At 40.3% G+C, this 23,864-nt stretch overlaps 1 non-coding gene across 1 annotated transcript; it reads right to left on the reverse strand.

Annotated features, from left to right (window-relative positions):
• Nucleotides 1-11,102: 11,102 nt before the first annotated feature.
• Nucleotides 11,103-11,209, reverse strand: LOC118487922. The gene has a single exon (XR_004882855.1). It is a non-coding gene; the product is annotated as a small nucleolar RNA R71 (small nucleolar RNA).
• Nucleotides 11,210-23,864: the final 12,655 nt, after the last annotated feature.

Genomic DNA, 23,864 nt, shown 5'->3' on the forward strand with positions numbered 1-23,864 from the left:
CCACGCGATCAAGGTATGCACAAAGATTCATCGTAGTAGGTGAGTATACTGAATTCATCTGTTTTGTATTTCAACGTTTAGATAATTGGTGAACACGTCAGTACTTCCGTACAGCAAAGAGACCAATATATCTAACGAGGGCTAACACAGATACCATTTTTGGTACGAATTATGCATTTTGCATTTTTTGAATGACTCTCTATGAGAGCTTCTTCATTTTCAGGGTTTTGGCATTTTTAGCTCTTTTAAGATATCATGGGTATGTCTAGGTCAGCATGTATCTGGATGCAGCAGAACGACACCCCTGATATCCCCGGATGAAATAACAGTATAAAGACCCAAAACTTCAGATTTTGGCAATCTATCAACGCAAGAATTAAGGTCATTAAACCATACCCCACTGATGTGTTCCCCACTCATACTCAGTGCATTTAAGTTTATATCACATTGGTAAGTTGATTATTTCATGCTTTTTGCCTACTGGTACATCATATGATGAAGCTGCTATCACACTTAAGCAATTTTTATTCAGTTTGAGTGTGACAGTCTAACTTGCTGATGTACTATCATTTCTTCTTTTTCACACCATGAAATCTCATTTTTGATTTTCTATATTTTTTTTTATGTTTTTGACTTTTTAATGTTTTTGGATTTTAAAAATTTATAACTTACTCCCCCTAAACACACGCACTAACTAAACTCTTTTTGGCTTAGAGGAATTTCTCCCCCTAAATTTTTGTTTTCATGCAGTAAGTTTCAAAAACACAAATTTAAACACAAACAGACTCCCACTTTAAATCTGACAAAACTTTTTTCACGTTTAAAGTATAGAATAATCAAGACAATCACAAAAGTAAATAGTTCGTTACCCATGTTAACCTACTATTCACCTCAGTTGCTTTACAGGAATAACCACTGTCGAACACATCAACAATCCTTCTTGGCCATCCTGCACACACTCAATAACTTAGTTAGACTTAACAACCCAAACCTGACCGGTTTTGGGTTGACCATGTAAATCCGTATAAGATGCTTCTATCCAATATCCATCACACCTTACTGGTGTCTTGGATGTTTTACCCGTCGTTGAACAAGATTGATAATTTCCACTAGGTCTTTGATTGCGAGAGTTCCAATAAACTTTCGGATTTTCTGACCTTTGAAAATTATTATCTTGATACCTTCTTCTCCCATTCTCAAACCATAAATTTTGGAAAAATTTTGGATGTTGTTGAACATTTGAGTTACCAAAACTCCTATGTCCATTTCTTTGTTGAAAATTTCGATTACCAGCAGTTTGGTATCGATTTTGATATCCAAAATTTCTATTTTGACTTTGAAACTAATTTGATTTACCATTTTTATGACTAAATTATGGAGAAAAACTTCTTGGTCTATCAAATCTTCTCGAAGTTGAAGGTTTAGTTTGAAATTCAGGTTTCTTTGTCTGACAACTAGTTTTTACACTATTGTTTGACTCAACCTGATTCCCATCCTGAACCTCATCAACTTTTTGTTTGCCTTTCTTCAAAGGACAACAACTCGCCACATGTCCTTTGTTGTGACATTTAAAACAGGATCTTTTCTTATAACTTTTCTTTTTGTTTGATCCCTTTTTAAATGTGTTGGCCTTTTTGTCTTCAGTATCCTCATCCACTTTATGAGGTGTACTATTAGACCCAACAGATTCTTTCAAAGAAACTGGACTATTTGGCAAGTCCACAGCTATCGGGTCCACTACTACTTGTGCAGTGGTTACAAAATCAGTTAGCTCATCTTCAGTTGGTAAAAATGAGTAGTCTTGATTTCCAGAAGATGAAGCTTTAATATACCCCACCCCTGTTTATCATTACTCCTTTTTAAACCTTTTTGAATTTGAGTCCTGACTAACGAAGAATTTTCAAAATTGTGTAACTACCCCTGAAGTTCTACAATTTTGGCTTGCGCATCAGCCAATTCTGTGCACTTTTCTGAAAGCTCGTTAGTCTTTTCTTTCACAGTTTCACGAGCCAAATCAATGACCTGTAACAGTTCATTGACTTTGCTTGTTAGACTGCTAATTTCCTGTTCATTTGATTTGAGTTTATCTAAACAATTTGACTCTCTTTTAATCAATAGAACATTTAACTCTTTTCGGTTTTCCAAATCAGCTAACAGAATATTGTTTTGCTCCGATAGTTTGTTAACTTTACCCTATAGTTTAGTGCAATTAAGACATGTATGACTTACAGGATCTGATGTTACCTTCACCTCTGTTGCAAGTTCATATCTTTCAAGCCTTTTGAAACTTCTGCATCCTTCTTCTCAACAGTTTCCTTATCAGCTTTCTTCTTTTCCTCTACCTCAGCAGCTACTTCTCCTATCTTCACAGCTGCAAGCTCAGCTACACAAGCTTGATCACATGTATTCAATCTTGAAGGAATCTGATAACGTTTTTCCAAAGCTTCCCACAACTCACTAGAAGTCCCATACTTCTTAAGAGTATATTTAACGCTCTCAGGCAAGGACATCTTTATCACTGCTAAAGCTTTCTTCTCAGCATCAACCATAAGTTTCTCAGATTCATCCATCTTCTCATAAGAAATCACTTTAACTCTTCCTTCAACACGACGTGTAGGAGCAATGTACCCATCTATCATACAACTCCACATTCTAGAATCTTCACTTTGAACATATGCCTCAAACGTCTCTTTCCAGTCAGCATATTCTTTGACGTTTTTAAGCTTTGGCCAATTTTTAACAGTCTCCCTGACCTTATCCATTTTGGCCATCATGCAGCGTAAAGTTTAAATGGAATTTGGTAACCTGTGTCAAAATCCAAATCTAACTCGATTGCTGGTCCTTGTCTAGCCTTGACCGTAACCGTACAGATAAAACTGTACAGAAAATTCTCGCTGACTTAAACCCTTTGCAACACACACGAACCAGCTTCCGAACCACACCTCAAAACCTGTCAAATTTTTCAACAAACCAAACAAATCTCCTTTTTTTATTACTAGTGGGGTGCCCGCGCGTTGCGGCGGGGACCACAATACTTTCGTTGATGATTTTTAGGGTGTGCACAACTTGTTCGGGTGAGTTTGGTTTTAACCATAACCAACACCAAAACCAAAACCAAAACTTGCGATTAAGATATTCCAAAAAGCGAACCGCCATTTATGCTTTACTTATTTACTTAATCATGAGCTATTCCGAACCGGTGCAAATTGGTAATCTGCATTTTCTTAATAAAATACAATACACACAATACTTTATCTAAACAAATATAAGATGTTAAATTATAGGATATTACACTTTTGAGATCTAAGTTACAATATCTTCATCAAGAAAGCGGCATTTCTCTAAGTCATGAGATATATATAATATTTGCAGCAAAACCTAAACTAATTGCTTCTAATCCAATTGCTTCTGGTCCATGTATGATCCAACAGTGATCGGCTCAAAAGTGATCACCTTTACATATTCCAACTTCCTTTGCATAAAACCTGATTTGTATGATCACAAATTAAGAAACTCATAACATAACACATATACATATGTTTTATGCACAAAAAACAATGTACCAGCAAATCAATATATTCTTTTTGAACATTTTAAAAAACCAATTTCTGTTATATATACTAAATTACTAACACATATGTATTATAATATGTGTATGAAAAGCAAGTTTCTAGCCATATTCATGATTCTAATATATAAGATCACAAAACGAACCGATCATCTTCTTTGTTTAATGTTTTTTATAACGAGAATGTACCTTCGCAACTCTAGTAAGTTTTCTTCCCAAAGAACCGAAACGTCGCAGCAATCGGTGTTCACCCTCAAACACAAAAAGAAAACGCAAATTGATTTACGTATGTCTGGTGTATTGTTTCTAGCAATCGAATCAAGACTCGGATTTCTTACCTTAGAAGCCATCTACGAATTGGTTCGGAGCACTAACATGGAACTTCTGAACTGGGGAGAACAAGGGCGACGACGGTGATGGTGGCTTCTGCAACTACTATCAGCAGATGTAACTCGGAGTGAAACGGGGGCGGTGGTGGTTGCTTGTGACGCCGGCAAAGCGATTACGTTTGAATGGTTTCAGATCCGGTTTTTGTGATGTGGGCTTCTTTAACTTGCCGGCCATTGTTATGGGTGACGAACAGAACCGAGTTCCGAGTGCCTGAGATGTCTCCAGTCGTAAATGAGGAATAGAGGGATAGATAGAGAAGGAAGAGATTACCTATCAAAAGGTTGAGGCAAATATTATACTAATCCTAATATCTTTTCGGTTTCCAAACTCTTGAATGGTAGATTAAAAGGCATTGATTTTTAATTATACTGGTTTCAGTTTCTACATTAATTTCATCAATTATGATACAATAATTCTACAAAATGATGACTCGATCCAGAAAGGAGTAACGTTTACTTTCTTTTAAGTTTTTCTTGAATGGTATATTTAATTGTAGGTTTTTAATGACATGAGTCCACATACTAATTAACCTATAAACCTCATTAACTTATGATGTAAAAAAGACAAAATTATCCCCCAAAACCTAATTGATATATGCATTGTGTGTTGTATACCAAGCATTTCTACTTGTACCTCTTAATTTTTAAGAAGTCCTTAAGGAAATGTTTTATAATACAGTATAGATTTTGTAAAACTTATTATTATCTATTATAAAAACCAAATGATTATGTAATGATTAAATAATTATTATAGTTTTATTAAAAACCTAATGATTATTATTATTATAAATATTATATTAATAAAACTCTAAACGTCAATTTCAAATTAACGTGTCTGGACTCTCTTCTACGTTCAAAACAACACAGCCAACCCTAGTTTCAAAATAAACAACCGACTGCCGCCAAGACGTCTTTGATGTTGCAGGTGATTATGGTGTGGCCGGAGATGAATGACGGGATGTGTTGACGGAGAATGGAGGTTACGACGGTGAAGAGGTTGTCGCCGGAGATGAATGACGGTGGTCGGAGCCGATGAAGGTGAACGATGAAACTGAGGTGGCAGGAGATGATAGTGGCGGAGGTGGTAGTGAACGATGATAAGTAGATATCGTCGGAGATACGGTGGTCGTTCAGAGGTGGTGATGATGGTCGGTGAATGGTGAGGTGGTGTCCGATGTTAATGGTGATCGGCGGATGATGGAGATTGGTGTAAGAAAGACGACCGATGAAAGTGGTGACCAGAGATTTTCGAAGGATGAAGGATGATGTTGAGTGACGACCTGATACGAAGAAGATGAACAGAGGTTGTGGACTCGAGAACTCACCACTCGAAACCTTTGTCTCGGAACGAATGCGGTGAACCGAAACGTTTGCGACTCGAGACCGTGATGAAGTTGATGACTCGAGACCTTGATAACTCGAGACGTTGGTTGCGACACAGATGAAATGAAACTCGATAGCGTAACTCGGAAATGTTATTGCGACTCGTAATTGAAGATGGCTGACTCGAGACCTTGATTGAAGATGATAACTCGAGACCTCTGTGATGTTGATGAATCGAGACCTCAAACCTCGTTGCGACTCGAAACCGTGATGATTGCATTATGTTTCAACTTTCCCAAAATTTAGGATTTTTTCAATCTTTTTAAAAGTTTTAAAGATATGGGGACCGTTTCAATATTTTAAAACTTGATATTCTCTTTTCAAAAACACTAACAGAAGGAATCCAACAAGCAAATTATAATGATTTTTCACAGAAAAATCTATGAACTGGATGAATATCGCGACGAACTTGATGAATTTCTGAAAAAATAAGAACCAAACACCCGAACAGAATCAAAACAAATCAAAACAGTTTAAAACAACACCTTTTCTTCAAAAATCTTGAATCTGTATATCAATCTCGAACCAACAACAAAGAGCAAAAGCTCTGATACCAATTTTAGGTCCCTATCCCTTGGATCGTAACAAGATTGATAATCAACCAAGGTCCCCTTGATCAATTGAACAAACAGAAACAAGAATATAGATGACAAACACGAAACAATCACTTTCAATCGGGTCTTCTATTGATTATCCAACACAAGGTTTACAATCAAGTCAAGACCCACAAGAAATCTCTCAGCCACTCTCTGTAGATTTCTTTCTAACTCTCTCTTCCTCTAAGTGTCTCAAATGTCTAACATAAACCCTAATGCCAAGCCTTTTTTATATAGGACAAGCTTTGCACATGGGCTTTGGTCTGGGCTTGGCCATTCTCCTAGCCCATTACAAAATATCCAAAGACTAAATAATCAAACTATTAAGCTGTTGTCACAAAACATGCACTAACAGGCACGCCTCGTGACATCATCTTTGACCGTGATAGTCGATTTACCTCGCGTCTCTCGGTACAAATCTTAATCTCAGTACCGCGTTTCATCCCCAGACCGACGGTCAGACTGAGCGCACGATCCGCACCCTTGAAGACATGCTTCGTTCGTGCGTTATAGATTTTGGTGGGAATTGCGATTCGCATTTACCTTTAGTAGAATTCTCGTACAATAACAATTATCATGCTAGTATTCAAATGGCACCCTTTGAGGCATTATAAGGTTGAAAATGTCGATCGCCTATTTTATGGCACGAGATCGGAGACACACGGATCACCGGTCCTGAGTTGATACAAGAAACGATAGACAAAATCCACCAAATAAGGGACAATCTCTTGAAGGCTCGGAGTCGTCAAATGAGCTACGCTGATAAACGCCGCAAGCCCCTTGATTTTGAAGTTGGTGATCACGTACTCCTAAAGGTTTCACCTTGGAAGGGGGTTGATCCGATTCGGAAAGAAAGGAAAGTTGGCGCCACGATACGTGGGTCCCTTTAAGATTCTGGAATGAATTGGTAAAGTGGCCTATCGACTCGAATTACCGATGGAACTCAGCAACGTACATCCGACATTCCATGTCTCAAACCTCAAGAAATGCCTCGTTGATAAGAATCTTCATGTACCTCTCGAGGACTTACAAGTAAACGAAACCCTCTACTTTGTGGAAAAGCTTGTAGAAATCATGGATCGAGAGACCAAGAAACTTCGACGCTCACGCATTCCCATAGTGAAGGTTCGCTGGGAAGGCAAACGCGGCACCGAATTCACTTGGGAACTCGAAAGTGATATGAAAGCTAAATATCCGCAACTCTTTGTTACGTCTACTCCTTAATTTCAGGAAAAAATTTCCTAAAGTAGGGGAGGCTGTAACAACCCGACTTTCGGATTGTTACCCGTTTGCGTTTGCTTCGACTTGTAACCGTCTTATATTCCGAGATTCGATATAAATAAAGGTTTATGTTATACTAAACACTTTTTCATCACACCGCACCGCTATAAGCTTAAACGCTTATTATTCGCAACATGAATACAGAGAATTATGCTATTCAAATTGCTGTGTTTGTTAGTTTGGTTACCATACGCCCCCGCATTCACTAATCACGAATAACATGCTAAATTGCAAACGCTGTTATTAGTAGTAGTAATGTATAACGTGTGTTCTTATGTGTCTTCTTGTGTGTGCTCATTATGTGTATTATTACTCACAAACGCTATCGCAACGCAAACTCGACGCTACTCGCACAACACGATTTATCACTCTAAAACGCAACGCGACCCGAAACTCAGTGTTATACTAAAATACTTAATGTACCAATACTACCTAATGCAACGAAACGCACTAAACAAGCATCATACACGCGAAACGAGGAAAAGGTTGCACTAGACAGCACCTTCGAACGGGATGCTTCTGTGCGAACCCACTCTCCCTATAAATACTCAATCGCATCATTCATTCTCACTTGCTGATTTCATACCCAAACTCTGCCAAATTGATGTCCGACCATTTTCAAGTAAGATTTAACAGTTTTATTCAATTATACAACGTTTTCCACTTCGATTTCCACAAGAATCACTACGTTTTCATCTAAACTCTTATGTTTTCACTTAAAAACATTCATCTTTTCACTTAACTTCTTCATTTCTTCATAGATTCCTGCTTTTACGAAAACCCTTCCTCGTTTTCATCAAAACTTCTTCTTTCATCACTGATTTACGCTTAACCGAGTATATTGGGACTAACTTCGGTTTCCCAAGTTAGAAATCTGTGGATTTCACACTCACCAAGTGTTAAGTCTAAGTGTAAACCTTTCAAAACTTTCTTAAACTTGATTTTACACCAAAACGGACACAAAAGCGACATATATCTCATTCACTGAATAGTGGAACGAGGTAGTGTCGAAACCGTCTCGAATAGGACTCGGAAACTCATCCGATTCAGGCGAAAACACAGCACCGAATGCCAAAACCAGCCACGTTTGTGAACTAGAGTGTTCTGTGCGAAGCCAGCTTAGTATGAAGGCACTGCCTTCATACGAAGGCATTGGTTTTACACTTAACAGCCCGATTCCCACTCGTGGCGTAATCAAAGAGCTCTTCGACTTTAAGTTTAAGCAGTAGTGATGTATGTAAAATGCAACATATAAAATACATCAATTGGGGCATAAAACTACCCCTTTTTTAGTACTAATGTTGGAAAAAGTGTGCTTTTGTCTTCCTTTTGTATTTTCAGGACTAAATGAGCGTAAATGAACATAAGTAAATAAAAACGCAGCAAAATCTAACCTAGATACAAGAAAAGAAATAAACGTGGCATGCCCGACCCCTCGACAACATCTTCCCAAGCAAAAACAAAGAAACAGAAGGCTGACCAAGGCCCCCTGCCCAGCGGACACGGGGGCGTGGCCAGGTGTCTGCAGAAAAGACATAGTAATAGAAGCTTCTATTCCCGACATGGGGGCGTGCCTAGCTCAACATGGGCCATGGTCAACGCTGAGATTCGCAGAATCCAAGCAAATCTTGATAGTACAGATACACTTCTACACACGGGGCCGTGCCCAGCGGACACGGTGTGGAGCTAATGCAGACAAATTGCAATTAATGAATAAAGAGAATAAGGATGGACACGGGGCCGTGCCTAATGGATACAGGGCCGTGTTTGGGCTTCTATGCAGGCTATAAATAAGAGTGCTTGGTTCACTTCAAAGGCATCCATTGGCAAACCACCTCTCTCCCACTTCACTCACACCCCACCACCACTACAACCCATATCCACCAGCATCATCCATCATCCATCTTAGAGTGTGTGTAGTAGTCTCGGGGATCCAAGATTGATAGTAAGAGTTCTTGAAAATCAAAGGCCATGTTTGCCTAAGTCTCTTACATCACTTGGTGAAGACAAGCATTTAGTGTAATACTTTTGATTTTTAATCTTTTCGCACTTTTTATTTGGTTTTGTATTAGTGACTTTAATAACTAGTTTCTTATGTTGAAGGTGAAGCTTCCTTATCATTTGTCTGTGGTGTCTTGGCGGTATTTTACTGTCTATATAAAATAAAAGATTTACACCATTCATATCTCTATGGTCTATATAGAGATATGTTCCCTACCTGGTCGGGGGTTAAGGGAATGGTTTGGTAAGGTTCTTGCCTTGTTCAGTGTATAGATCCTGCAAGGACCTGGGTCAAGCTTACTAGGACCTCCTTCAATACCCACTGGTATTGGATGGCGGGGGTGCGAATGGCTTGATCCCCTCATATGTAAACTACTATTAATACATTAACCCGGCTACTTGGGATTGTATTCCTACTGACTCAAACCACTTAGCCGAGGGTAACTTCACCTTCAAAAGAGGGGCCTATCACATTACGCATTAATAACTTAATTAATTATCTTTCAATATTCCGACCCTTTAGGATTATATCCTTGCTGACTCAAACTACTGGGTTGAGGGTAACGTCACCTTCAAAAGAAGGGCCTACTACTTTAACTAAGATAATCTCTTAAAATGTGTAAAAGTGCGGAAATCATCAAAGGTTACACTAAAGGCGAGTCGGATCCAAGTGATTCATCTTGTCTGTCTTTTTTATTTTATTTTTATTTTTAGCATTTTTAGTTTTTATTTTCATGTTTAAAATCTTCTCTAAAATTTTGATTTGATTAGACGTTGATAATAAACCGGTACTAAAAGCTCTTGTGTCCTTGGACGACCTCGGTATCTTACCAATACTATACTACGCTCACGATGGGTGCACTTGCCCATATGTGTGTTTAGTGTTAGTAAAATATCGTGTTTTGTAAATTTAAAACTTGACTAAAGTGTTAAAAAGGGCTAAAAATATAACTAAAAACATATAACGCACTACGCACATCAAGTTTTTGGCGCTGTTGCAGGGGACACAAAGATTTTAAGAAAGTTAGAAATCAACGGCCTAATCGTTTTTCTTTTTTTTCTGTTTTTTTAGGATTTTTTTTAATTTTTCAGTTTCTGCAGACTGCAGCACGGGGCCGTGCCTGGTCAGACACGGGTCGTGCCCAGCATCATTACTGGCAGTTTTTATTTTCCGAGTTATAGAGAGCTGAGCACGGGGTCGTGTTGGTGCAGCAAGGGGCCGTGTTGAACTCTCCAGTAACAGGGATCCGGAAAAACAATCACTGTAACTCCGACCACGGGGCCGTGTTCAGCTAAGCACGGGGCCGTGGTGAAACTTCTGACCAGCAATCTTTTTGTTTTTATCGCAGGACTCGGAACCCAGGCGCCGCACCGGAACTTCCTACGCAGTGCATGAGCTCCAGTTCCAATAAAGACATAAAAGAACCTCTAGAAGAACCCGAACGCTTTCTAAGAAAAAGACTTAAATATAAAAACCAAGAGAATGTTTCGGGGGACCCACTTCCAATGGCGGATCAACGTACCCTAATGGATTACCTACGACCCACGGTAGGTAATCTCGGCGCCGCTATCAATGCACCGAATGTCGATGCCAACAACTTCGAACTTCGGCCGCATTTGATTCAAATGCTCCAAAACTCCGCAACTTTCCACGGGCTTGCGGACGAAGATCCCTATTTACATATTACCAACTTTTTGGAAACATGTGATACTTTTCGGATCAACGGAGCATCGAATGACGACATCGGCCTCCGAATGTTCCCATTTTCACTAAAAGACCGAGCTAAGTCTTGGCTTAACACCCTCCTAATTGGATCGGTAAACACCTGGGATGAACTAGCCCAAAAGTTTTTGTATAAGTATTTCCCTCCTTCTAAAAAGGCTAAATTAATGACTGAAATTAATACATACTCACAAGAGGACGGGGAATCCTTATATGAAACTTGGGAAAGGTTCAAGGAGCTACTAAGAAAGTGCCCTCATCATGGTCTTGCGGTATGGAAACAAGTATCCACTTTCTAACAATGGTTTGTTGCCACACACAAGACAAACACTTGACTCTAGCTCCGGGGGACTTCTAGGTAATCGTCGCCCAAATGAAATTTATAATCAAATTGAGGAAATTGCTCAAAACAATTTTCAGTGGCACACTCCCCGAGGCATAAAATCTATTGCCCCGGGCGCCCATAAGGTTGATGAAAGCACCTCTTTACAAGCCCAAATCGAGGCCCTCTCTTCAAAAATCAAAAAGTTAGAAATGGCAAAAACGGCCTCGGTTATGGCTTGTGAAGGGTGTGGTGGACCAAATGAAAATTGGAGTTGTATGAAAGAAATGGATAATCAAACAGAAACGGTAAACTAGATTGATAATAGACCTAGGCCATTAGGTCCTCCGACGGGTACCTACAACCAAGGATGGCGTAACCACTCTAACCTTGGTTGGAGAGAACCCGGCAATAGTAGTAACCAACAAAATCAAAACCAACGAACAAACTTTCAACAACCAAGAAACGAGTCACAAAATTTCTCTCAACAACAACAAGGGGGACAAGAGAGGCTTGAAGATACTATCTCACGCCTCATCTCCGACACCGAAAAGAAAAACTCGGATCGATTTCAACAAATGGAATCGAACTTTAGAAATCAACAAGCTAGTATTCAAAACATTGAAAAACAACTAAATCAACTAGCTCAAAATTTCTCCGAGAGACCACAAGGCGCGTTACCCAACAATACCAAAACCAACCCAAAGGCGCAAGTACATCTCATCACGTTGAGAAACCGTACCGTAGGTCCCGATGAGGCTCCGCTACCTCCAACTGAAAAGAGCCCGTCTAACCAAACCGCAACTTCACTGACACCCCAAAAAGAGACGACTCCTCCACCAAATCAAGAGCCTACCAAGAATCCTCCAGTACCTTACCCCGGTCGGTTACTTCGCCAAACGACCGATGAGCAATTCACAAAATTCGTAAATTTACTAAAACAATTGCACATCAATCTTCCATTTGTGGAAGTCCTCACTCAAATGCCTAAATATTCAAAATTTCTGAGAGACTTTCTCACTCACAAAAGGAAAATTGAAACATTGCAACTAGTTAATTTAAGCGAAGAATGCTCCGCCGTACTACTTAACAAACTCCCACAAAAGAAACTCGACCCAGGAAGTTTCACCATCCCTTGTTCCATTGGGGGATCACCCATACGCAATGCACTAGCCGATCTTGGGGCTAGCATAAATATCATGCCCGCATCAATGTTTGACCTACTCGGACTAGGTAAAACACCAGAACCATTTGGAGCGAAATCAACAACATGCTGATTTCGCTCGAAACCGTTTCGGGCGGAATCACCATTTCGAGCGGAATCAGCTTCTAAGCAACCTAAACATTGATATTTTCTCGTAAAACGTGCCCTGATCTATACAATCTAAACTAAGACTCGATACAAGACGAAGTCGATAGATGTATGCACCAACAGACTCCCCCTCAGATGTTGACGAGTCTAACTGTGTCGAGTCTTCGCATCTTCAGTCTTGATCAGTCTCTGGGCTTCACACTCTCTTTCTTCTTTTGCATGTCTTCAGACTCCCCCTAACAATGTGCTGGCATTACTTCTAGTTCTACAGCATCATCTGCTTCAGGATCGTTGTCTGGCTTTCACAGGTTCACGATCGTTGCATGGCTTTCTTCAATCAGAGTCCTCAGGTATCGTAACCTGGCTCTCTAACACATAAGCTTCTCAGGATCGATCTGCTTGACTCAACTATCTTCCTGCACGATCTCTACCTCAAAGTAAATTTTACACATTTACACATTTCAAGTATTGAGACATGCACTAACTCAGACTCCCTCTCAATTCGCACATGATGAACCACTCGAAAAATTAAGTTTTAAACATTTTAGATTAAAAACATAAACTCCCCTTCACCATATGATCATCATGTCTAGCACTTGGAACTTTGAAAATCAGCTCTCCAACAACAGTTGTCGAAAATATTTTTGTATTTTCAAAAGTTTATGCTAAAACACACTAAAAATCTTTTTGGATTTTGTAAAAGAGAAATAAAATGCAGTAAAGTAATATTTACAAACAATATTTTTGTGAGTTTGTGTAAGAGGATCATATCAGTTTTGAGACACGTCACCAACACCGTTAAGCTTTATTTCATTTTAAGTTCTAAACAATTCACTTAGATTGTCAGTATACCGGTCCACTTTAAATTTTCACACAAATTTCAACTGATCTGAGATACGATATTAATGTTTTAAGCACTTAAACTTTTTCGTGTGTCCCACTACTTGAATATACTCCCGTATCCAGATCCCAATATTCATTCTTACAGGTGAGTATACCACAAATGATATCTGTAAAGGGGTTATATTACGAGGGCCGTGAGAGCTCAGGTCGATACTTCCGTATACGCAAAGAGATGACGGCTTCGAATTTTGGTGTGTCCCCTTTAGAGGAGCTTTTCTTACAACAGCAATAACTATCAATTTTATTGTTTCATCAATTTGCTGAGGGCGGCACTATTTTTCAAGCATTTGCAGAAAGTATTATGCGGGGACTATGTCAGAATTTCCATTCAGCAGAAGTCCCAGGATAATACCCCAGATATCACTAAGCATAAAGACCTAGTATCTCAGAAAGAAGGACCTTTCAAACAAGATTTCGGGGGTTACCCATATATCCAAGAAGTTGTTACCCACAAAATAAGCAAGTTTGAATTTTTAGGGTTTATATCTCGTCACAATCTATTAAATGTGCAAAAACCTACTGGCATATCCACAGTGAGATTGTTAATCACATTTTTACATTCCAATTCATTAGCATGTTGTGACAGTCCACTGATGTACTATCATTTCCTCTTTTATACAACAAAACTCATTTTTAAATTTTATCATGTTTTTGGCTTTTTCAAATTTTCTAATGTTTTTGGATTTTCTGAAATTTCTTACTCCCCCTAAAATGCAAACACATTAAAGAAAATTGAAAACAAACTGTACAAGGAAAGTTGACAACTGATATCAAATCGCCTCAATTCGTCATCCACTTGGCATAGAGAATCAAAACTCCCCCTTTCAACAAACTATTTTCTCATTATGATTTCAAAACACTTAAGTTTGTTTTAATCAAAATGATTTTTCCGAAAATGAGTTTGTTTTTACCACTTGTAGGTTTACCATTAGTAGATACGGGGATAAGGTTCATCATCTTGTCTTCCAAACACATATATGAGGATTACATCAAGTTCAAACTAATGACCTTGACGAATCACTTGTTCCACTTGTAAAAACAACACTAAACCAATTGTAGGAGTATATCGTCAACATAAACCATTTTACCAACTCGGATGCCGATTCCTGCTTCGCACCTACCTGGAAGCTCCGGCATAGTCCTTCATCCTGTAAAACTTTAACAAACTTTAAGATTCATTTACACAATCAATTTTTAAGAAAGATGCTGATTCCTGATCCACGATTACAAACTTGGGATCTCCGGCAAGTCAGGTGTTTCAAGCAAAGAAAATGTCCATCCAAGCCTGACCAGCCTTGGGGGATTTCAATTCAGATTCAGTTGGGGTGTAAGTTGCTTTCTTTGTAGCGTAAAAATCTTTTACCCCTTTAACCTTCCTATTGACCATCTTCCCGAAAATTTTCTTTACATTTCCATTAAAAGTCTTCTCAACATCAAAATTATCCTTAACAGAATAAAACTGATTTGAGATTTCAACCTTTCCAACTTTTCGTTTAAAATTCTTAGTCCTCAATGGTGGAAAGTTCTCATCATCCATTGAAGGAACTGAGCTTTCATCACTCTCATCAAATTGTGGCTCCTCTGATTTTGTGGAATCAGATTCATCACCAGATTTTACTTTAGATTTCTTAACAACCCATTTTTGGTTGTCAAGTTTCACACTTCGCCTGTAAAATCTTTTCGAACATTCACCAATTTCATATGTAGAGTTTTTAAACACTTTAAATTTCTCAGTTGGTGGTTCGGTTTTATCAACAACAACTTCTTTCAGTTTTCCAGAAACTTCCTGTTTTGAGTTAGTTGCTTTGGGACAGTTCCATGCAATGTGACCAACTTCATTGCATCTAAAACAGGTTCTGGTTTCTTTTCTCTGAACTTCATTCTTCTTTTTCTCAGCAAGAAATTCTTGATTTGATTGTCTCCAGAATGAGCTCTTCTTCTCCTCTTCAGCAGACGGACCTGAAACAAATTTTGTATTTTTAGAAAATTTTTCATTTTTATAGTTTTCAGGTGGAACAAATCCAAGACCTTTCTTTTTGAAATTACACTTATGGTTAGGTTTCTATCCAAATTCTGAATCATAATTGTAACTCATTTTCTTGTTTAACTGTTGTTGAATTCTTGAAGTGTATTTTTTAGGTTTTTCAGTAAGATTTAAATCTTTTATTTCAAAAATATTAATTTCTGTCATTTTGAAAACCTTTTTGATCATTTCAAATCGAACACTTCTTATTGGAAATTCTTTATCAAAATATAATTTGTCAGAATCATTCAAAGTATACACAACTTCAAATGCTTCGTCATTCAAATTAGATTTTGACAACAAAAACTCTGTACTATAAACCCGTTTTTCTGATGTTTTTGAACTTCTGACAGACGGACTCGAACTCCCGATAGACTGACACGAACTTTCAGACTCAGATTTTAACTCTGACTCCTCATCCTTATCCAACACCTGATCGACCATTCTTTTTATTAATTCGGACTCATGATCTGTGTCGGACGCTGTGAACGTGACATCAATGTTGTCTGGCAATACATCGGTTAACTCAGATTCTAACTTTAGATTAACTGCCTTTTTGACTTGTTCCTCATTTGGTTTTCTATGTGAGTACCCTTCCCATATCGAAGGCGGACACTTGTTATAACAGACACTCTGTTTCTTACCAGTATCCGTTTTCTTCTTTGACTTCTTGTCTTTATCTTCATCTTTAAACGCCTCGAAACCTGCAACAGTATGGTAAATTCTATCAATTAAGTAATCAGAACTTGTATAACTTCTCAGCAAACATTTGATTCTTTCATTTTCAACTTTTTCACCGTCCAACTCTTGCTTCCATTTTGCACATTCTTCAATGTAGGAATTTATCTCTTTCTGCTTCGACATCATCGTTGCATTCAACATTTTCAACGCTTTTTCTCTTTCAGTGCTTGTCGTTTGCAAACTATTCACTGTTCTGTTCAAAACATCGTATGATTCTTTCAAATTCACATCAAACAACAATTTTTCTTTCATCTTTTCTGATTCACTAAACCTCTCGTCTTTTACTTCACACTGTTTGCAAGATTCCAAACATGTGAGACATGGTTTTGTGACTTCAACAATCTTCTCGACCTCCACAATCTTTTCAACTTCAACTATCTTTTCCACTTCCACAATCTTTTCAATCACTTTGACTTCTTCCAATTCTTTTGCAACTTTCCTCTCTTTCAGTTTCTTCAATTTTTCTGCAAAATAACATTCAAATCTGTCAGAAGATAAATGAGTTTTTTCCAAGATTTATCTGTTCAATTTCCTCATCATCATCACTACTTTCAGAAAACACAGATTTTCCATCTTGACTCTCGTCATCATCTGACATCACAGCCATCCATTCCTTCATCAACTCTGGCTTTTGCACAATCTGAGCAATAAAAGCTCGAACATTTGAATCAGCTGGAATGTACTTGTGTCACACCCCCAAAATCCACCTGCGGAGTATCACCGCTTGGGAGCGTGACTGACCAGGATCAAGCCACCAATCATATTGAACATGTAATTAATATTAAGTAAAATAAATGTAAACCATCCATCCAATACGATAGGTGTTCAAAACATAACCATAGTTTCAAAGTGTAGCGGAAGCATAGTAAATAATCCAACAATAGTTAATAGTTTTAAATGTCATAATAGTTCAACGTAGAAACCACGATCCTTGTCCACAACGACCCGCTTCTCCAGTGCAAGCTCCAAGTACCTAACGATCTGCAAGGCATGTAACAGAATGATCAACAAACTAGTTGAGCGAGTTCACAGTAAGTAAGTGCGTAACAGTAAGTAACGGGTGGCTCTACTGGGCCAATAGTAAGTTATACAGGTGGGGGCTTCCCATGTTATGTGACCACTAGACTATTCGTATCAACTACTCGTATCATCCCTGTTCTTCTTCCGAGAACAGTAGCGCGTATGGGGTGTGCGTAGGTTTTACGCACGTATCCTTCACAACCGAGGATAGAAGTAAGTAATGCGTACACGTAGGTTTTACGTGCGTGCCTGACATCCGAGGCAGTAATTGGCATATGACCACGTAGGTGTTATCCTAACCTACGGAACCGTCCTTTGTACCGAGGATAGAAGTAATGCGTACACGTAGGTTTTACGTGCGTGCCTGACATCCGAGGCAGTGATTGGCATATGACCACGTAGGTGTTATCCTAACCTACGGAACCGTCCTGACATCCGAGGACCATGGTAGGTGATAGTCTAGGAAAAGCATATATATGTTCTTAGTCAATGGTAACCTTTATCCCATTCCCACGACCCGGGAATCCCATGCCTTAGTAGGAGTGTGAACTCACCTTGGTTTGCTCGGTATGTTATTGCTTCTAGAGTTAGTTAAATGTATAGGTCCGCTACACACGACCTAGGATGCATTGCACGTAACTCAATGTAAGCGTTACATTCAAGTAGGGTTTACATGTTACTTATGTCTAAACTGTTGTGATCTGTGTGAGGGTTGTGTACAGGATGAGATCATAAGAATTGTCTGCACATATAAGATCATGTAGTACCATTCAATAGCATATAGTCACATATTGTACATGCAGTAAGCTTTAACCGTTTGTTCTAAACTCAGGTTACACGTCACTTATAAAGTTCAGACAACATTATTCTAATCGTGTGTTCATCATCATCAAATTCGTTATTGATTACTAGCAGTTTATTACAATCGTTTATTGCATGCATATCATGAAATCGTATATCTATATGTATACGTATCATTCAGTATTCGATCCTCAGAACAATCACACAACATCAGACAATTACACATCAGACAAGTGTGGGGGGGGGGGGGGGGGCTGCCCCTGTCAAACTCGGACTAAAGAGGGTCTTGTCTAAAACTCGGGCATCACACTAATATGTTAATGCTTCAGACATATAACATGCATTAAATTCGGACCTTCAATTAACACTAAACTCGGACAAGGGTTCAGAGATTAAACTCGGACAACACCACACCATTAAACTCGGTCCACAATGATCCCTTAAACTCGGACCCCCTTAAATCAACCAATAAACTCGGACACCTTAACTATATATACTCGGTCCAAACATAGTTCATTAAACTCAGACATTATCACATGAAATTAAAGTCGGACCTATATGGATCAATAAACTCGGTCCACAATCTTTACATAAACTCAGACCATTGGGCTTTATCAAACTCGGGCCATCAATTTGACAAGTAAACTCGGCCTTCAATCAATCAAGAACCTCGGACTTCACTAATCAATTAAATTCGGATCCTACTTGCATACACAACAAACTCAGACATGAGGTACCTCGGACATACATAAGCATATTAAACTCGGACCTTCTAAATTATTAAAGGTCGGACTATAAAACCACAAACAAACTCGGATCTAGCATCCTCAGACAAGCGAGCAAATCCTAAACAATCAACAGTTAGTCGCACAAATCATTTGAGCAGTTACGTTTTCATAAATCCCCAGTCACGTTCATCGTACCAAACCCTAATTTTCTTACCTTTCCATAGTGTAATGATCAAGTTAACAATTAACCGTATTAACACATCATGCATCTTAATTATCGGTAATCGATTATGGCACAAATCAACATCATCACTCAATATTTCAGAATCAAATCAAAATCACAGGATACTTATATGAAGAATTAGGGTTTCACCAAGAATTACAAGAATCAAGAATTTATAGCAATCAAACAATCAATAAACATGAATCATTTACCTTGTGTTGATTCTAGAGAAAGGGAGTAATCAAGAGTGATGATTTTCTTGTGCCAAATGATTTGGTGATGATGCTTGCTTAGAGGATTAGAGAGTTACAAGTACGTGCTTTGGATTTGTGTGCAAATGATTAGTGAAATGAGGTTAGGGTTAAGTATCTAGGATTTCACTAATTCCACTCTACCTCCCTAAGTATTATATTTTACACATGCACACCATCTCATAACTATTTCATAGTTCCACCACCAAGTTTACACATTTGACAAGTTTCACAAATAACAAACAACTATGCACAATCAAACAATCAAAACATATATAATTTCATGGCAACCAAATGTACAAATAAACGACTAGTCAATACATGATCGTGCAATAAATACGAAATCGAATCTTGGAAATTCGAGTTGTCACATTATCCCCAACTTGAAAGAAATTTCGTCCCGAAATTTGGTACGCACTCACTGAGGAAGCTAGGTAGGTTATATCGTTCACTGGTTTTCCTGGGGTGTCACATCATCCCCCCGTTGATTTGGAATTTCGTCCCGAAATTCAGTAGTAGTAGCTTCAGCCTCAGTAGTGGTTGCATTGGTTTCGAATAACTGGGGTACTTTTCTTTCATCTGGTCTTCGCGTTCCCAGGTATACTCTGGGCCACGTTGGGAGTTCCAACAAACTCGAACAAGAGGGATTCTCTTGTGTTTGAGGACCTTAACATCCCGGTCCGTGATTTCAACTGGCTCCTCGACGAACTGCAACCGCTCGTCGATAGTGAGTTCCTTAAAAGGAACTGTGAGGGTCTCATCTGACAGGCACTTCTTCAGATTCGACACGTGAAATACATTGTGAACTGCACCGAGTTCAGCTGTTAGGTTTAGTCTGTAGGCTACTGGGCCTATTCTTTCAGTGATTTCGAACGGTCCAACATACCGTGGATTGAGTTGCCTCGTTTACCAAATCGAACCACACCCTTCCAGGGTGAGACTTTTAATAACACCCGGTCCCCGACCTGAAATTCCAATGGCTTGCTACGCTTGACCGCGTAGCTTTTCTGGCGGTCGCGTGCTGCCGCCATGCGTTGTCGTATCTGTGCAATCTTTTCCGTGGCGTCCACTACAATCTCTGGACCCGTAATCTGACTATCCCCCACCTCTGCCCAACAGAGAGGTGACCGGCATTTACGTCCGTACAATGCCTCGAATGGAGCGGCTTGAATGCTGGTGTGGTAACTGTTATTGTATGAAAACTCCACCAATGGGAGGTGTTTTTCCCAGCCGTTGCCGAAATCGATAACGCATGCCCTAAGCATGTCTTCAAGTGTTTGAATCGTTCGCTCAGACTGCCTATCCGTCTGAGGGTGATATGCCGTGCTCATGTCTAATCGTGAGCCAAAGGATTTATGCATTGCTTGCCATAGCTCTGACGTGAATCGTGCATCGCGATCCGAAATAATAGAGGTGGGCACTCCGTGCCTCGAAACAACTTCTTTAAGATAGACGTCTGCGAGAGTGGAGAACTTGTCCGTTTCCTTAATCGGCAGGAAGTGTGCAGACTTGGTGAGTCGATCAACTATGACCCATGTTGTATCATTCCCACGCTGAGATCTAGGTAAACCTGTAACAAAATCCATGGAAATTTCTTCCCATTTCCATTGCGGTATCTTAGGCTGCTGAAGTAGACCAGCTGGTTTCTGATATTCAACCTTGACTCTCGCACAGGTTAAGCATTTTCCAACGTACGTAGCGATGTGGGCCTTCATACTAGGCCACCAATAAGTAGTGCTGATGTCGTGGTACATTTTATCCGACCCTGGATGTACCGAATAGCGAGACTTGTGCGCTTTATCCATCACAAGTTCGCGTAAACCGCCATAGAGTGGGACCCAAATACGCCCCGTTACATAGTAGGCGCCGTCTTCCTTTTGTTCCATTCGTTGCCTTGAACCGCGTAAGGCTTCAGCCTTGACGTTTTCGGGCTTTAATGCTTCCATCTGAGCAGTTCGTATCTGTGCGGGAAGACTGGACTGAATAGTGAGCTGCAAGGCTCGTACGCGTCTAGGTAAAGTGTCTTTCCTGCTGAGAGCGTCAGCCACAACATTGGCTTTTCCCGGATGATACTTGATGGCGCATTCGTAATCATTCAGTAGTTCAACCCATCTTCGTTGACGCATGTTCAAATCCTTTTGCTTAAGAATATGCTCGAGACTCCTGTGATCGGTGTAAATCGTGCACCTGGTACCGTACAGGTAGTGTCGCCATATCTTAAGCGCGAAAACAACAGCTCCCAGCTCTAGATCGTGCGTCGTGTAGTTTCGTTCGTGAACCTTGAGTTGCCGCGAAGCGTAAGCAATAACTTTATCACGCTGCATCAATACGCAACCAAGCCCCTGTATCGATGCGTCACAATAAACCACGAAGTCATCTGTGCCCTCTGGCAATGAGAGAATAGGTGCGCTGCAAAGCCTATCCTTTAAGTACTGAAAAGCGGTCTCCTGCGTAATACCCCATCTGTAGACGACACCTTTCTGTGTTAGCATAGTAAGCGGCTGCGCGATCTTGGAGAAGTCTTTGATGAATCGTCTGTAGTAACCCGCCAAACCCAAGAATTGGCGTATTTCGGTCGGTGTACGCGGTGCTGGCCAGTTTCTGATCGAATCAACCTTGGATGGATCGACATGAATCCCATCCTTGTTCACCACATGGCCTAAGAAGTGGACTTCACGAAGCCAGAAGTCGCATTTTGAAAACTTTGCGTACAGTTGCTCTTTTCGAAGAAGTTCCAAGATAAGACGTAAGTGCTGCTCGTGCTCCTCCTGACTCTTGGAGTAGATTAGAATGTCGTCGATGAAAACAATGACGAACCTGTCTGGATAGGGTTTACACACCCTGTTCATAAGATCCATGAAGACTGCAGGCGCGTTCGTAAGCCCGAATGGCATAACCAGAAACTCGTAATGGCCGTAGCGAGTTCTGAATGCCGTCTTGGAGACGTCCTCATCCCGGACTCTCAGCTGATGATAACCTGACCTCAAGTCTATCTTGGAGTAATAACACGACCCTTGCAACTGGTCGAATAAGTCATCTATGCGCGGAAGAGGATAACGGTTCTTCACCGTCACCTTATTGAGTTCACGGTAGTCGATGCACATCCTGAACGTACCGTCTTTCTTCTTCACAAATAACACTGGAGCTCCCCAAGGCGAAGAGCTTGGACGAATAAATCCCTTATCCAAGATTCCTGGTAGCTGCGTCGATAGTTCTTCCGATTCTGGTGGAGCTAAGCGATACGGTGCTCGAGCTATGGGTGCTGCTCCTGGAGCGAGCTCGATTTGAAATTCGTCCTGACGATGCGGCGGTAGACCAGGTAAATCTTTGCGAGACACCTGAGGAAAGTCGCGTACAACTGAATGGTCTTCCAACTTCTTTTCTTTCACTGATGTGTCAGTAACGAGAGCCAAAATTGCGGTGTGGCCCTTCCGCAAACATTTCTGAGCCTTCAAGAAAGAGGTGATGCCAACCACGGCACCACTCTTGTCGCCTTGAACTTCGAGAGGTTCTTGACCAGAACGAGGAATGCGAACAATCTTTTCTTTGCATAGGATTTCTGCTTGCTGTTGCTGCTGGCGATTCCGATGTGCAAGCCGTGGGCTCCTGAATCCTTAGCTTCTGCTGTGCTCTGGCGATCACTATTCTTGTGCTGCTGTTGTGCTTGAGACCGAACGGTAGCTGAACCCTTGCTGGAGTACCCATCCCATTTCCGCTTGTTGTCACTAGGAGTAGCGGGAGTAGCAGAAGTGGTAGCGGTAGTAATAGCGCTGATACAACTAGGCAGCCTGTTCTGTTCCACTGCCTGATCTGTGAGGCGATGAGCAAGACGCTGAATGTCTTGGATATTGTCGAGGTTAGCCGATGTATCATGGCTCTGAATCTCTGAGGCTAGACCCTTGAGGTACAATTCGATACACTTGCTTGGAGGGTCCACCATGGTTGGACATAAGATGGCCAATTCGTTCGTCCGTTTCGTATAAGCATCAATTCCTGACCCCGTCATTTTCAAATGGTAAAGCTCCACTTCCAACTTGTGGATGTCATAACGTGTGCAGTGTTCCCTTTTAATGCGTTCTTTGAATTCGTTTCATGGGGTGGCGTTAGCAGTTGCCAACCCTAGTATCCGTACTTGCACGTTCCACCAGATTAGCGCGATTTCTTCCAAAGTACCAGTGGCGTACTTGACCCTGCGAGCCTCAGGGCATTCACACATCTCGAATACCGACTCGAGCTTCCCAAACCAATGGAGTAGTCCAACTGCTCCTTCTGGGCCACTGAATGTGTTTGGACGACAGTCCATGAAGTTCTTGAATGTGCAGGCATGTTGCTATGCGTTCTGACCCGTTGCGCGAGAAAGATAGGTCAAGGTTAAGCGCGAGAGTTGGGTCACGAGAGTAGGATCTAACATCCTAGAATAGGTCTGGAATAGCAGGTTATACCTCCTGCTTGTGCGGCTGCAAGTGCCGCAGCAACTTGTTCGTTAATGAGAGCCGTCAACTGGGCTTGAGTCATGTCAACACGTCCAGACATGATCGAACAGTAAAGGTAGCATAAGTAAGAATGGTTCACGAATAGTGCGATGACAGAAGAGTGTAA

Source organism: Helianthus annuus, chromosome 15 (assembly GCF_002127325.2).
Source record: "Helianthus annuus cultivar XRQ/B chromosome 15, HanXRQr2.0-SUNRISE, whole genome shotgun sequence".
Lineage (NCBI taxonomy): Eukaryota > Viridiplantae > Streptophyta > Magnoliopsida > Asterales > Asteraceae > Helianthus > Helianthus annuus.